Source organism: Equus asinus, chromosome 6, assembly GCF_041296235.1.
Source record: "Equus asinus isolate D_3611 breed Donkey chromosome 6, EquAss-T2T_v2, whole genome shotgun sequence".
Lineage (NCBI taxonomy): Eukaryota > Metazoa > Chordata > Mammalia > Perissodactyla > Equidae > Equus > Equus asinus.
The window spans coordinates 54,526,853-54,544,588 of NC_091795.1; the positions used below are offsets into that span (position 1 = coordinate 54,526,853).

The 17,736-nt window shown below is 35.0% G+C and overlaps 1 long non-coding RNA gene across 1 annotated transcript in view; it reads right to left on the bottom strand.

Moving 5' to 3' along the window:
• Nucleotides 1-1,318: 1,318 nt before the first annotated feature.
• LOC139045598 (uncharacterized) overlaps nucleotides 1,319-17,736 on the bottom strand; it is a 58,800-nt gene continuing 42,382 nt past the window's right edge. Inside the window, exons 2-3 of the long non-coding RNA XR_011504291.1 lie at nucleotides 2,126-2,273; nucleotides 1,319-1,416 (exon numbers count right to left, since the gene is read on the bottom strand). This is a non-coding gene — a long non-coding RNA (uncharacterized lncRNA). The remainder of the gene's footprint in view (nucleotides 1,417-2,125; nucleotides 2,274-17,736) is intronic.

The window sequence follows — 17,736 nt, forward strand, 5'->3', positions numbered from 1 at the left end:
TAGATGCAGCATTCTACATAAATCTCAACTTTATTTAAAATAGTCTATCCTTGGTGATTTTTAACTAACTTTTCTATCAATTACTGAGAAGTGTGTGCTAATATTTCCCAGTATAATTATTAGTTTTTTTCTTCTAGTAATTTTTACTTTTTTTCATATTGAGATCACATAATTAAAGACATACACTTTCAGAATATGTTGTTTTCCTGATGAAATAAACTTTTTATCATTATGGAATGGCCTTATGTATTCCTACAGGTACTTTTTGTCTGAAGACTATTTTACAATAATTGATGTAGAGATGTCATCTTTTTTACAGTAGTTTCATTTGATACTTTATCATTTCTCTTACTTTTGAATGTTTTAGATAAAGTTATTATAAAAAACTAGATCTTTATAGTCAAGTCTGATGACTTTTGTCTTTTAATCAGATCATTTAGAATAATTACATGCAATGGAGTTAACAAAATTATCAAAATATATTTGGTTTACAGCTCTACCATAATCCCCTAATTTTTAGTTCCCTTGACCAATTCCTTGGTTCCTTTTTTTTACTTCTTGCCTTATTTTAGACTAATTAGTTCAATCACTACATTTTTAAGTCTTTATTTGCATGGAAATTACACATTCCGCTTTTATTATCCCATAGCTACATATAAAATTATAACATGCATAATTATTAAATTTAAGTTTACTTGGTAATATTGTTTGTGCTCTTTTTCATATCAAACCAAAATTTCCTTCAAGAAGAAAGACTACAAAAAAATCTGTTTGGAACATCCAGTTTTAAGTAATTTTTTGTTGATGAACCTTTCTTTAATAATCTTGTTAACACCAAATTTCACTCACCCCTAAGGTGAATGGGGGTAAAATTGCAGGTCTAAAAGTGTAACAAAGGTGAGTATAAAAGTGTAATAATACACATATGCTACATGCTCTGACAAAGTGGAAATAACACAATTTAAAAAGTGAGAAGAAAGAGGAAAATGAAAAGAAAAGTAGAATTGATTCTTGATTAGCACACAAGCAAGAAATGAGAGTAATGAACAAGATTGTAGGTGGACACACCATTAGTAGAATCTTAAGTGAGGCAGACTGGGATTGTGGAAATTTATATAGGTATTAATAATACAAGTGTGCTCACTAGAACTAACATACATATTTCTGTGTGTGTATATATGTACACACACAAATTATATATACAAAACAATCAATTTAAATTCAAAGAACGCATAGTGGAAGATAAACAGCAAATATAACATAATACAAAAATAAAATAATCTGACAGAACAGAAACCAAGCAAATCAATTTCTTCAAAACATGTAAATGTACTTATCTCACCTTTTAAAAGAAAAAAGATATTCTGATGGCACTTGAAGCAATATTCAGCCCTCTGCTACACAAAAGGGACATACCTAAAACAGAGGCATTCAAAAAAGATAACGTTACAGGATGACAAAGAAATACCAGACAAATGCAAACCAAAAAGAAAAAAAGAAAAATGCAAGGTGGCAAACGTAATACCTGGCAAGGTTAATTTAAGCAAAGCATCAGTAAACAAGACAAATAAGTACAGTTTTATAATTGTAAAGGCTAAAATTTACAATAAATTTATAAAAACATCAATTAAAAAAAGGGGGATTTGGGAATACCATTCTTCATCCCTCCCCCAAAAAAGTTAAAGGAGTTCTAAACAATATAATTTAAAGGTATGTTAAAACAACATATTTAAAGAAATATATCCAACTTCGTGCACCAATGATAGAGAATAAACTCTCTTTTTAAAAGCACACAGGGTGCCGGCCCCATGGCCTAGTGGTTGAGTTCGGAGCAGTCCACTTTGGCAGCCTGGGTGCAGTTCCTGGGCGCAGACTGACACCACTCGTCAGCAGCCATGCTGTGGTGGTGACCCATATACAAGATAGAGGAAGATTGGCACAGATGTTAGCTCAACGTGAAGCTTCCTCAGTAAAAAAAAGTATTACAATAAAAGCACATGGAACATTCATGAAAGTAGACAATGTATTCACGCAAAAAACCTTAATAAGTTCCAAATAGTACAAATAAACTAAACAATGAAATAAAACCAGAAATTAGTAACAAAATTAAAAATGGAAAACTTACATAAAAAGTGATAATGACTAGGGGCCGGCCTGGTGGTGTAGAAGTTAAGTTCATGTGCTCTGCTTCAGCCACCCAGGGTTCTCTGGTTCAGACCCCAGATGTGGACCTCAGCACCACTTACCAAGCCATGCTGTCGCAGGTGTCCCACCTATAAAATATAGGAAAATGGGCATAGATGTTAGCTCACGGCCAATCTTACCCAGCAAAAAGAGGAAGATTGGTGGCAGATGTGAGGTCATGGCTAATCTTCCTCAAAACAAAAAAAAAGAGATAATGACCAAAAAAATTGACCAGAAGTGATAAAAGTATTTCCACTTTCCAGCAGTCTATAGTATCGCAGGTTTCCGAGGGTCCATTACTCATGCCCTGTGAGTCTGAAATTTCATTCAATATAAAAAGTTTGGGCAAAAGCTATCAGGAAAAGTGTAGCATTAGTACTCAGCTCTCCTTTCTGGATCCTCATTTCACATCTATTTTAGTCTAACAGTTTGTTATTCTTAGTTCTTACTTCAGTGAGATTGTACTCCCCAGTAAGACATTAGCACATTAAATCTTCCTTCAGGCTCTGGAAGCCTGGGCTAAGACAATTAGAAGTGTTTCTAGAAAACAGAATCTCAAGCTGAGATGTCAGAGCCCCATTACCTACTCATGTGAAAGCAATAGGGACCTCACTGCCCTGGTAAATGGGATAGTAACCTGACATTCAGTGACATCACAATTCCTTCGGCTTTCACAAGTGGTTAATTCAAATGAGGCCCAGATGGAAGGTAAGGTTTTGAGAGATCACACCTATTAGAATGGCCAAAATCTGGAATACTGATAACCCCAGCTGCTAGAGTGGATGTGGACCAACGAGAACTCATTCATTGCTGGTGAGAATGAGAAATGGTACGGCCACTTTGGAAGACAGTTTTACACAGTGTTTCTAGTGTGCTGACAAAAAACCAAAATACATATGTATGTACGAGCTATGAAATACAAAGTGTGTAATTTTAGTGATTCCACATACGAGGAGTTAAATGAGCTTATATTTGCATTTAAAACTGTGATTACACAATACAAAGATGGATGAAAAAATTCAACGCAAAATTTAAAATTGTAATTTTTCTTGATTTTGAATGGCGTTAAATAGCAAATAAACACTGTCACAAGTAGAGAGCTAGACAGCAGAAGAAAGGAAAAAGCCATATATGTTAGTATCTTTAGTGGCACTTTTCTCCTGCTTTTTAAATGAGGCACACTGCATTTTCATTTTACACAGGGCATTGCAAATTATGTACCTGGCCCTAATTGTATGTATATTTGTTATTGATACATATACTTCTTACTTAAGCATAAGAATATTTTGTAACCCCTTCTCCTCCACCACCAAGATCCAATTTTTGGCCCTTCAGGGTGCTATCATACCCATTGAAAATGCACGCTCTGGTACTTGCATCAACATCTGCAGCCATCTGACAGAGTATGAAAACATTTTGAGGACTGTTTGGTACGAGGTCTTAGCTGACTCTGAAATCAGAGACGTGAAATGACATTTGCATCCTCTGAGTAGAGCTGAAGCTTATGGAAGGTAAGTGGATAAACCATCATGGCCAGCATGATAATGCATCCCATCGCATTTGCTTCCTACACGTCGCTGCCTCACTTCCCCTTCCCATTCCTTGCATTGCACTGGGATTATTGCACTTTGCAGTATCGTTAGAGCAAAAGTTTTGCCCCAAGCTCTGTTTTCTAGGGGATTCTGTTATACGTTGCTTAGTTTCTTGTCTTCCATAGTGCTTGAAATTTCACTGGTCATACATTATTTTCCATCTTCACCTCAATTTTCTTGCAATTAACAGAGTTTATGGCCAATAGTGTCACCTCTGGGAAGGTGCTAAGCCCTATGACCTACCTCGTTTCTCTTCCTGGTGCTTAGGAAATGGGGTGACAGAAAAGCTTCAGGCAAATGATACAGATCACATTTGGTTTCAAACTTGGAGGAGGTAGAAGAGCAAATTCTCAGTATAGGCCAGCTCACCCACATGTGCTATTGTGATGCTGGGGTCTGAGAATGCCCTGATGGTTTCCTGCCAACCTGTCTGTCCTGTCAGGCTGGCATTGCTGCTTTCCTAGCCTGTAATTAGGCAATGAAGTAGGCAAGGAGGAACAAAACAACAGGGAGGAAAGGAAAGTGTACGCATCTCCATTTCCATCAGTAACATCTTCTCCTTTTCTAAGCTACCACTTACCTTCCACACATTCTGCTTCCTAAGGAGATTCCTTTTTCTTTCTTTCTTTGTTTTAATTGAAATTAAATTCTGGGATACCAGTCTTCTTCTTACTTCTGTAGCATCACCAGGATTGGGTTATGTGGGAAGGCCCATGCTAGTTTTTCAAAATAAAAAATCATTGAATTTTAAATTTATAAATATTGAACAAAGGGGCAAGGCAAGATAATTTGTAATGCTTTGTTCACTATGTTTTTCATTTCAAGTTTTTTATTATTGTTGTTGAGGAAGATTCGCTCTGAGCTAACATCTGTTGCCAATCTTCCTCTTTTTTATTTGTTTTACTTGTGGAACATTAGCCCTGAGCCAACATCTGTGCCAGTCTTCCTCTGTTTTGTATGTGTGTCACTGCCACAGCATGACTGGCGAATGGTGTAAGTCTGTGCCCGGGATCCGAACCAGCGAAACTGAGCTGCTGAAGCGGAGCGTGTCAGACTTACCCACTACACCACAGGGTCAGTCCCTCATTTCAAGTTTTGCTTAAAAAAATTCATGTTAAAATGAGATTACTTTTTGACTTAGTTTCTTAATGAGATATTTCATGGTTAATTATTAACATATTATTTCTGCTATCATGACATTATAATGCAATTTAATATCAACTAAATGAAGGAAGACGCTTGGTGAACTCTTAGTTAATACTAGCTCTTTCAAGATAACATTGTAGCAGAGAGTTAAATGCCAGAGGTTAAGTACAGTTCTATTTCAGTGTAAGATAACTAATTAAGAAGTAATATTAATTGTATAATGCAAAGATTGAGAGCAGAAAACCAGAACATATGTGAAACGCTCCAAATTCCAGCATTATCTGTTATAAACTCATAGATTGAGACCATCTTCATTTATAATGACAATAGTTAAGCTGTAAAACTATATTCTGAAGAAAAGCTGATACAGTAAATAAGGAGACATGAAACATTAGCTGTGGAGTGCTTGAGACACCTTGTTTAAAAATGTCTTTATTATGAATAATTTTCTTCCCAAGTTTAACGCATATGCAGGAATTAGAGCATCCTGTCTAAGATCAACATCCTTGCAGAATCTCAGTGTGATTCCTGTCAGTCAAAATCTTATATTAGAGATTATTTTAAATCTATAAACATACATAAACTTAATATAATAATAAAAGTATTATGATTGTTATTATAATGATCAAAAATTTCTATCCTAAATTAATTTTTCCATTCTATGTAGTCAGGTATTCGTTATATATTTCCAGTAACCACCCAACTATCATGTGACCTTGTATCAATTAGAAATTAAATTTTCATTTTACTCCTACTTTACAAAAGCTAATTGGAAAGGTAAGTCAGATTTGAAAATCATTCACTGCATTTCAATGACAACAATGAAGGGATTTCGGATTATTCTTGATTTTGTGTTACCTGTTCAATATTCTCCACAATTAACATAGGTAGTTGATATTGGCTTTATGAAGAGCTAAGCCATCACAATATGTAACAAAAACAGCATCGATTCTATTTAACTAGTAATTGGTTAAATTATTTTTAACAATTTGTGCTGTTGTTAAACCAGTGAAACTAGGTATCTTAAATGGCCATTAGCATTAAGGTCATTTGTGAAAATATTGAATGTGTTAGAAGACAATACAAATAGAGAAATAAGAACAGCCCAAAAGTTACACTGAACTGCTATGATTTGATATTTTATGGCTGTTTCAAATTGTTGATTCAAGTGCCTCAAAAGATGAACAAATAGGAAAGTAATACTATTTGCATCTAGAATATGTTCACGGAAGATTAATGGGCAATTAATAGTTTCAAGGGACTTGGAGCTCCTAACTTACCTGTGCCAACCCTAAGGCCATCAATCCTCTCCTTGTATATTGTCTCTGTTGCTTCTTCATTAAATCACATGAACTAATTACACTATTCAGTTGATAGACTCTTAAATGATGTCTAATTGCTGTTAACATCAATTGAAAAGTTTCAGATAAGGGAGTATTCTGGATGTTAGAATAAATGATTTATGAATTAGGAACATGGAACATGGATAATTTTTTTCTTTTATTTCCAAAGAATATAAATAAACTGTCTAGTTAATGTAAATTGAATACAGGAAAAACCACCAATTTTGTACAATTTCAGTTTGTGTTTAGAAAATTCTTAGAGTTCAGGAGCATGTCTATTATTCTTGTGATTATATAGTTACATGACTTCACCAAGCGCCTTCCATGTGAGGTCTTTCCTGACTCCCTCTGGCCCCTTTTGAATGTTTACATTATTTGATATCTGTCAAGAGTGCATATTGTGGGGGCTGATCCTGTGTCTGAGTGGTTAAGTTCACGTGCTCCACTTCCATGGCCTGGGATTCATGGGTTCAGATCATGGGCGTGGACCTAGACACTGCTCATCAAGCCATGCTGTGGTGGCATCCCACATAGAAGAACTAGAATGACCTACAACTAGCATATACAACTAGGTACCGGGACTTTGGGGAGAAAAATAAAAAGAGGAAGATTAGCAACAGATATTAACTCAGGGTCATTCTTCCTTAAAAAAAAAAAATGCATAATGTGTATAAAAATCACCCGAGAATCTTATGAAAATACAAATAACATTTCCATAGCTCTGCAATAGGACCTGCATTTCTAACAACCTCTTAAGTCATGCTGATGTTACTGGCCCACGAACCACAGTAAAATACCAAGATCTTTCAGCATTTATTAAGAGCCTGAACAACATAGACTTTCCTTTTGTGATTTTCACCTATTGTTTCATATCCATTAAAAATATCTTCCAATTGAGATAGCAAATTATTTATCTTAAAATTATAAAAATTGCTTTAAAAATATTCCAGCATCAACTATGTTAGTCTTTACTAAATTAGTAAAATTTGGGGACATTTTGAAAAACAGCTACAATGTTTCTTTCTTTCTTCACTTAACCAATCCTGTGCCTGGCATTGTTTGAGGTGCTAGGGTTAGAGTGGTAAAGACTAGTAGGGCCTTTGTCCTCAGGGAGCACACAGTGTGCAGTTTAGGCTCAAGGAAGGAAACAGGTTACTGAACCCATTTTGATTGCATTAGTGACTCAAAAGTCACCCATGGTGCCGATGACGCAATAAAACAGACCTGTGCTTCCGGTTTTCCCCAGGTTATGTTTGACTTTCTCGTTAACACCCTACCAGTAGAAGAAGCAGAGTGATTTAAGAATTAAGAGCAAAATAAGTTAATCTTAGTCAAAAAAAAGAGCTTAAGAGTAGAGGAGTGAAATATTTGGAAAAGATATAAAATGATGAAATATTTATATAAGGTCATTTAAAATGTTATGTACAATAAAAATTTATAACTAGCAGGAACAAATAAAAACAACTTTCTAGAGGCTAAAAAGAGAACCAATTCAACTGGAAAAATTATTTTTAAAAAGTAAATTTCTATTTTGAAATGAATTGTAAGCTATGATGCTGTTAGAAATTATGATATCCATGAGAACATGCAAATAAAATAAGAAGAAACATCTCAGAAGGGGTTTTATTATTATAATGGATGCAATGAAGATTATCTTTTACATGTTATTCTGAAGCTTGTTTCTTGTATTAACAAGAACCCCTCTCCATAAATTCCGTTTTGTCTATTTATGCCAGCAATTTGATGTATATCTTAAATATACTATATTTGGAGAATTTCTATTTTTAAAATATTACACTCAGTTGGCACATTTATCTTCCCTCATTTTTATGACTATTTCTATATCATAAATTCCTTGAAGGAGAATATTAGTATTAGTTTGCTAGGGCTGCTGTAACAAGCAATCACAGACTGAATTTTCAGATGGGTAGCTGAATTTCAGACAGGTACCTGAAACAAAAGAAACGTATTTCTCACAATTCTGGAGGCCAGAGGTCCAAGATCAAGATGTCGCCACAGTTGAATTCTTCTGAGGCCTCTCTCTTTGGCTTGCAGATGGCCATCTTTTCCCTGTGTCTTCACATGGTCTTCCCTCTATGTATGTTTGGGTCCTAATCTCCTCGTTTCATAAGAATACTAATCATACTGAATTAGGGTCCACCCTAATGACCTCATTTTAATTTAATTACCTCTTTAAAGACCCTATCTTGAAATAATAGTCTGAGATACTGGAGGTTAGGACTTCAACATATGAATTTGGAGGAGACGGACACAATTTAGTCTATAACAATCTTGATCAAATGTTTTGCATATTTAATTATTTGCTAAATTTTGCCTATTATGCTTCAAAAATATGGCACAAATATTTTTTCCAGCCAGAACTTTTTTCTACTCCCTTTCATCTCTTTTGAGATGAGAATAGTCATTAACTTTTTTCTTTTATGTTAATTGAAAATTTGAATTTTTGTCTGCTAACAGGTGAAAGAGGTTAGACTCTATGCTGGAAGTAATACAAAGCCAAAGACATTGTTGATCACCTAAAGTGACTGGATTAGGAAGATTACTGAGGGCAGTGTGTTCAGGGTGGATTACATTGAGGAGAAACTAGAAATGAATAGAATCTAGTTGCATAGCAATTGTCACCATGACAGACTAAAACAGGTGGTGGCAATAGAAACATGAAGGAAGGGGCTAATGTGAAAAGCAGTAGGAAACAAGACCAAAGGTGCGGGGATAGACACATGGAAATGGTAATTTTGTTTTCTGAAACAAATTTTGGAGCACATGATCAACGTGTTTTAAGACAGCCAAAGGCTTCTGATCTCTGGTTATAAATCATTTAACTTGAAGCTCTAACATGTCCTTACAATCTCTCTATTAAGAGTCCTAAGAAGGCATCACTAGCATTCAGTGGAAAATAAATTGGGGAAGTGCATGAAATTTGAAGGAAACATACCAAGCAAAAATGATCAACCTACTGGGAAAGGGAAAAGACAGGGAAGATATTTTATAGTGATCACCTCCATGTGACATTATACTTTTCAAAAAAGCAGTAATATTATCAGGAATAGTAAGGGAATTATAAAAAAAAAAAGAATGGAGAAACCAGAAGACTCAATTCTTAATGATAGTGTATAAATAGAGAAGTATACTGCATTGGAGTCCAGGTTCTGCAATTTACTAGCTGTGTGAATTTAGGTCGTTTATTTTCATCTTTCTGAGCTCTGGTTTTCTCCGTAATAGAATGGGAAGTATAATATATGCTTAAATGTGTTATTGAATTTTGTTTAACATTCTCTGTGAAATATTTAGAATGTACCACATAAATGATAGCTTTTACTATTAATAGTGTTGTTATTGGCACTGCCTTTTTCTCACTAACTGTGATTTATGCAGCCTGTGTCTCTAACAGTCATGGAAGCTCACTCAGAACAGACTAGCCCCCTTAAATCAGCATACACTCTAGCCCCCATCACATAGCACGGCGCATGCTTCTTTGGGGAATGATTACCTTGGAAGCACTACATTTAGGCTAAATGTAGGCACACAGTGTATTTAGAATGCAGGAGAACATAGGAGAAAGCCCTGCAACTGAGAACCTGATACAACTGAGGAGATTATTTTTTAAAAGTAACTTTCTGTTTGTAAATGAATCGTCAGCCATGGTAGTGTTAACAGCTGTGATGACTGCTCACACTCCAGCAGGCCCTTCTCACTGCTACTGAAACATTTTTCCTCAAGGTTCATCACTTTGGAAGCTGGATCTCCTCTGAATTATATCACTCCCCAAATGATTGACAGTCATTATAGTTCTACCGGGTGTAACTGAAGATAGCAAATATTTTAATACCAGGATATTAATATTCATATAAATTTCCAGGGGTGTTCATACATCAAAGAAAGTAATCCTGAAAGCTCATATATTTAATTTCAGGGGACTCTGAAAGTGGTATGGTAACTTTTTTCAATTCTATGGCTTTGGAATATTTCCATAAATGTGATGAGATGTGGGGGGGTGTGTGTGTACACGTGTGCACCATAGATATATATAGCAACTAAGTTAGGGTCATTTATTTCAAGAAATGGTAAGGACTTAATTGAATAAAATGGTAATATGAATTTTATTAATTGTAAGTAATTTCCCATGCTTATTCTCAATTAATGTTGATATTAATTTAGACTACGGAACAACTAAATCTCCAGGATGTAAGCTCTTCTCAAGTACACAAGTGCAAGTCATTTGGTATCACATGGTAAAATGATTTAAAATGATGATGGGACACTGAAAAAAATAGTAATTAATCATCATCTTTCCTATCAAAATTAATTATAATTTTAATGTCATAATACAGATGAGTGAAATGTAAAAATTATCATTTCTTATATAAAAAAGGGAGAAAAATGAATCCACCAAACATATCGCTTAAAATAGATTAGGAGAACTCGGTGTCAAAAATGGACACATCTGGATTTCCAGGAGCACGGAGCTGATAAATATCTGCTTCTTCGGATTATTTTAAAATAAAAATCGTCTGATTTCGATTCCCCTTTCAACATCAGAATACATCAGTTAATCATTTCAGATCCTCCCCATCATTTTTTCTCAAAGAATGCTAATATAATTCCCACTGAAAATTAAAATTAGCAGAAAAAAAATGCAACCATCTCCTGAAGAAGACTTGCCAAACTTTTTCTCCATACTGTCTTCTTTGAAAAGAAAAACAAATGGTGCTAGAAATTTTATTTTAACGTGGTTATAGTAAAAAATATTCCTGTCCCTCTCTTGACCCCTTAGGGCCAAATTTCTCAATAAATATTAGTTGCATTAAAAAAAAGATATTTTGCAAAGTTAAATGTCAGGCAACAGAGTAACTAAAAAAACTGCATTCTTCATGTATAAATATATATTTTTTAAAAATAGGAGAAAACAATAGGAGAAAATTAGGGTGATAAACCAGACAAATATTTCTCTCCCTACCATTCCCTACCACACAAAATAAATTCTGGAAATTTGAATAATATTTTTAATAGCTAAGCAGACCTTTTTTCAGTATTTGATAACTTCTGTGCTTGAACTTAATTAAAATAATTTCATTCCAAAACAAAGAAACCTGATGCTGTTTTATGCAGCTAAATTGATTTTGAAACATTAGAAATCGTTCAGTGACCTTAATAGGATTTCAGTTTGAGAAATGCTGAACTAGTTGGGTTGATTTTAAAAAGAAGGTAGAGGGGCTGGCCCCGTGGCCTAGTGGTTAAGTTCGCGCGCTCCGCTGCAGGCGGCCCAGTGTTTCCTTAGTTCGAATCCTGGGCGCGGACACAGTACTGCTCATCAGACCACGCTGAGGAAGCGTCCCACATGCCACAACCAGAAGAACCCACAACGAACAATACACAACTATGTACCGGGGGGCTTTGGGGAGAAAAAGGAAAAGATAAAATCTTAAAAAAAAAAAAAAAAGAAGGCAGAGAGAAAAAATGTATTTTATTTTTAAGTATCCAGGTAACTTTCACTATTTTTATGAAGAGCATTAATATATGTTTTGAAATTGAATACTATACTCAAAATTTAGTAGTAACTACTTCATGCTATTACTTTAACAGTAGACAATAAACGTGACAGAACATCTCTTGGGTCATGTTCAATTATGATATTGAAATTAAATTCACAATAAAGGAAAATGTAACAACTATTTTAAGATGTTTTCAGAGAAAAAAGTTACCTAAATCATGTTTTCAGAGTATTAATTTGCATAATGTCTCAAATTGCAAGCAATATTTTCAATGCATTCCTTATAGACTTTCTGTTAGTACAAAACTCAAAACTTAAAAGAATTTCTAGGGTGACAGTGTGAGGGGTTCTGTGGACATGCTCTCCAGCAAAACTGGTGAAAATTATTAAAAACAAAATCCCAACCATTAAAATCTCTGGAAATGGTCTTAAGGGCATACAGCAAATGAAGAAACATTTACTCAAGAAAATCTACTAAAATTCGGTAAGAACAATAAGAGTTGTTTTGAACCAAGACTCACTCCATCTCTCCCCTCTCTTAAGTCATGAGCTGGAAACTCCAACTCCAGACTGGCACAGCCAAGTACACAAGGCCCCCTCACCACCTTTAGCTCCTAGTCAGAGGGCTGTCTTCCCAGGAGAGGCTGGACATCATTGGAATGCCTCATGTTTCCCCCAACTACTTGCTACGGAGGTTAAGATTTGGGACTGTGGAACAGTGAGATTGAGGGGTGCCTTCTCCCACCCAGTCCCCACTCATGAGATGAAAGCTCTACCTTGGGCATGACAGCGCTGACAATACCGGGGCCTTATTGCTTCCTGCCTTGGTGTGTGGAGCAAGGATTGCATACCAGGAGTGGGAAGCCAAGAGCCAAGGAGGCCTGGGGCTGTTGCCCTCCCACTCCAACTAAATATTCAGTTCCTAAATCGGGGAGGTCACTCAGAGAGTAGCATCATTGTCCCACCCCCGACACCAGAGATATGGCTCAAAGATTTTGCCCAGAGAAGCAGGCCATAGTACAGAGAGTTCCTAATTTGTTTTCAAAGGCGGTTACTTAATTTGCAACAGAGATTGGAGACGTTTAAATCTAAGAACACTCAAAAAACAGTGGAGAATGTCGTGAAAGAGAAGTGAGATGAGATAGATTCATTGACTATATAGGGTAAACTGTAGGCAGGCTCATTTGCAAAACAGAAATGAGGAAAGATCAGGGAGGAACTTTTCTGGGTGAAGACAAATATCAAACACTAACCATAGGAACTATCTCTTGAAAGGAGTCTGGATTTGATTAGATCAGTCTGTAAGCAAGTTATGTCCCAGATTATTCCTGTAAACAGTAGGCAACCAGCTAGTAATGAGTGGAGTTTGACAGATGGGTGTGCATAGGGAAAGAGAGATTTGCTGAAGGCAATGTTATCCCAAGGTGACTGTGGGCATATCCCAGGCTCCGCCCCCTGAGAAACAATATCAAAGGCTTCAAACTGCCGGGAGAAATAGACTTCCCTAAAGTAATCTAACCAGTCAGCTGGATTCCCTATGGAAACTGATCATCTGGTTTTAAAATTCATATGGAATTACAAGAGACCCAGAATAGCCAAAACAATCTTGATGAAGAACAAAATAGAACTCACATTTTCCAATTTCAAAACTTACTACAAAGCAATATTAATCAAGAGAGTAATATTTGCCAATGTGGTACTGGTATAAGAATAGACTTCAAGATCAATAAAATAGAATTGAGAGCTCAGAAATAAACTTATGCATCTATGACTCCTAAGGCAATTCAATGGGAAAAGAATAATCTTTTCAAAAAATGGTAACGGGACAACTGGATAACTACATGCAAAAGAATGAAGTCAAACCCCTAACTTATACCATACACAAAAATTAACTCAAAGTGGATCAAAGACCCAAAAGTGAGGGCTAAAACTATATAACTCTTAGAAGAAAACATAAGGGTAAATCTTTTTGAGCTTATATATAGCAATTGGTTCTTAAAGAACAACAGCAAAAAAAGATAAGTTGGACTTCATTAAAATTAAAAACTTTTTGCTTCAATGGACACTATTGTGAAAATTTGAAGACCACCTACAGAATGGGAGAAACTATTTGCAATCATTTATCTGATAAAGGACTTTCAACTAGAATATATAAAGAATGCTTGCAACTAAGTGTAAAAAATACAAACAATTCAATTTAAAAATTAGCAAAGAATCTGAATAGACATCTCTCAAAGAACACATTGGGCATATGAAGAATGCTTGACATCATTAGTCATCAGAGAAGTGCAAATCAAATCCACAATGAGATACCTCTTGACACTCGCTAGGATGGCTAAAATCAAAAAGTCCAATAATAACCAATGTTGGTGAGGATGTAGAGAAATTGGAACCCTCAGGCACTGCTGGTTAGAATATAAAACAGTGCAGCCACTTTGGAAAACAGTCTGGCAGTTCCTCAAATGCTTAAACATAAAATTAACATACTATCCCAAAATTAAATATATGTAAATATAATAAATGTATAGACCCAAGAGATATGAAAACTTATTCCACCCAAGAACATGTACATGAATGTTTATAGCAACATTATTTCTAATAGCCAAAAGATGTAAACAAACCAAATACCCATTAATTGATCGATATTTTAAAAAAGTAGATTCATACAGTGGAATATTTTTCGGCCATGAAAAAGCAATGGACCACTCATACATGGTATAACATGGATGAACTTTGAAGACATTATACTCAGTGAAAGAATCCAGTCACGGAAGTTCACATGTCATATCGTTCCATTTATATGAAACACCTAGAAGAGGCACACCTACAGAGAAAGAAAATAGATTAGTGGTTGCTGAGGTTTAGGTGGTATGACAGGTTTAGGTGGTATGACAGGTTTAGGTGGTATGACAGGTTTAGGTGGTATGACAGGTTTAGGTGGTATGACAGGATAAGCGGAGAAGGAGTAGTAGCTACGTGATACGGATTTGGGGGTTTTTAGGTGATTACGATGTTCTAAAATTAACTGTGATACCATTTGTGCATACCTGTGAATATATTAACAATCACTGGATTATACAATTTAAATGGGTAAATTATATTGCATGTGAATTATATCTCAATAAAGCTGTTACAGTAGACTCAAAATCTAGTCAATTTGAAATCCAGTTCAACATAGGAAATAATCTACTGGAAGTTTAATGGAAATATTCTTGGCTGCACAGATTCATAGAAAATATTATTTTAAAATTAAACAGGCAAAAATGAGTGAAGAACATACTATTAATATACATCCAATTATGCTCTCTTTTATACACTTCACTTGTAGAAGAAATCACTTAGACTCATTTTGAGAAACAACTTCCATATTTGGCAAGGCTTCATTGGATCAAGTTTACTTGACTTAATAAAAGCTTTTGCCTACAGCACAGTCTCAATGAATTTCAACTCTGAATTCACACACACACGCCAAAGGAAAGAGAGAAATAATAATTTGCCACTAATATTTGAAGCTAGAATCTCAAGTATAACTTTTTAGTCGGTCAACTTCCCTATTATTTCCAATGGCAAGCTATTTAGAGTTTTGGTCTTCTTAAGAGCAAAATTTTTGAGCATAACAGCTTTACTAATAATAGCAGGCAATCATTATTGAGTTACTAGTGGTTACTGTTAAAAGATAAACTTTGGCACATTAAAATTTTGAAGAGTTTATTTGAGGAAACATTGATTCCGATTGGACAGTGCCAAGCCAGAAGTGGTTAGAAGCACTCCGGCGACAGCAGCTAACTGTAATGTTTTTATAGAGAAGATGCAGAAGCAAAGCAAAGCAATGATTTAATTAGTTATAGCTCAAGTGTGTGCCTTATTTGGGAAAACCTAGTTGGCTGTCTGTGATTGGTTGTTCTTAAGTTTCACTTTCGTGGATTCAAGTGTATTGTCTTGGTTTGCTTAAATAAGCTACCAAGGCATTGGAGCTACCTCAGCCTAATGGCCTCCTTGTTTAATTACTTCACATTTATCATGCACTGTGCTATCACTTTCGCTAGGATCCTGTTTTTACTTTGACAGTTGCAGATTTTACGGTTTAACTTGATGAGCTTCTGATTATATGTTTTGTCATATAGGAGATAATCACTTTAATTTCTAAGGCCTAATGCAATAAAGGAGTTAATTTAGCAGAGAGTAAAATGTGTGGAGACTTAAATGGCACCGTTAAGTCTCATTCCTGCTGCGCCACTTATTCTTGCTGATTCACACCTTGAACTGCCTTCCATTGCCCACTCTGTATTTCACTCCTAGCTTTACTGCTGCCACAATTTGCAGTACATAATCTCCTTTTCTAGCCCCTCAGCATGTTGCCATCTGTACCTAGGACGAAGAACTGAGCTGTAAGTTTTCTGTGGTAGTTTAGACAGCCTATTCACAGACAACTTCTAATACTATGCCTGGTTTGATCTGTGAGCAATTATTCCACCTCCCTTCTCCTCACTCCCAACTGGTTTGTCTGTAAGCTAGACAAGAATGCGGAAACAAAGCTCGTCCTTAAGGAAATAAAGGTGAAGAATAGAGTCATTGCCTACAATTTACATATTTTGGAAAGAAGTATTTTGAACTGAATCATCTGATTTAAAATTCCTTCTTGGATTGGGGCAGATGAGAAATTATGGAAGTTGGAATATGTCTATGGCTCATATTTTTTCTTTATATAGAATCTTTTTACTTCATATGAACTAATAATTATTGAGCACTTTTGTGCTCTGCACTATTCTAAGCACTTTACATATATTAACACATTAATCCTTACAAAGACTATGAAATAGGCACTATTGTCCCAATTTTATATCGAGAAGTTAAACAACTTGCCTAAGGCCACTCAGTTAGTGAATAGCAAAACCAACTGGCTCACGGAATACAGAGTCCTTAAATGAAGTCATAAGGCTGCACCATTTCTGGACATGGATAGAGCATCATATGCTATTTCTAGAAAGCAAGAGAACATTGGGGGCAGTATTATGTTTCCTGTTTGAAGCTCAGAAATTGTATTTGAAGGAAAGCATCCATCATAAAGAGAAAACAGGCTATTTCTTTTTAGATTGAAGTGTTGCACAAGTCAGTGTTATGTTGTTTCAATGAATGATGCAGAATTCAAGAACTAAAAGGAATCAGAATCATGTATCTTAAGCGCTATGTGTCTAACATATATATGGAAATTAACAAATATTACTGCTTTACCTTCATTGCCCATGATCTGAGTTAGCATGCGTCTAAGTTCTCCTTCAATAAAGCTATGAATCTTTTCTTCAGAAATAAATCATCTGAAAAATGATTTACTGGACACAGTTCTTTCATAAAACTCTGTAGGACTTGTAAAGTCACAGAAGGTAAGGAAAATTAAAAAGCAAAAATTAAAAGTGCTTGAGAGTTTTAATTATGTCCTATATTTCTATTAATAGAATAAGAATTAAAAATTTTTCTGTTTGATATGACAACAGTTAAAATTATATTTGGTATATACATTAACACTATGATTTTTTCTTTTTAAAGATAAAGGCTGATTCCTTTCAAACAACTTTTTCTTCACTTATGGGACTATTAATCAAAATATAAAGTAGACTAAAAGTTAAAAATGATTATTTCAGGGGGGAGTATCATTTCTCATCTAGAAGACTAATGATAAGCAAAGGATGTGAGGTTTAGGAGATGTATTTGTTATAACATGCTTGAAAAAGTTATTTATTATTTGTTATGTAAAATTCTGAACATGTCTCAGACTGGTTTATCAAGACTAATATATGCTTTTTATAGAAAATAAATGTGTTTAGTGTAAAGTCTCTCATATAAAATTGTGTTAGAAAAGAAAAAATGTAAATAGTATCTGTGATGAATATGTTATGTAAAATCAAGTAGATGCTAATGATTTGGGAGACTCCTTAATATAACTGACATTCTTATTTAAATG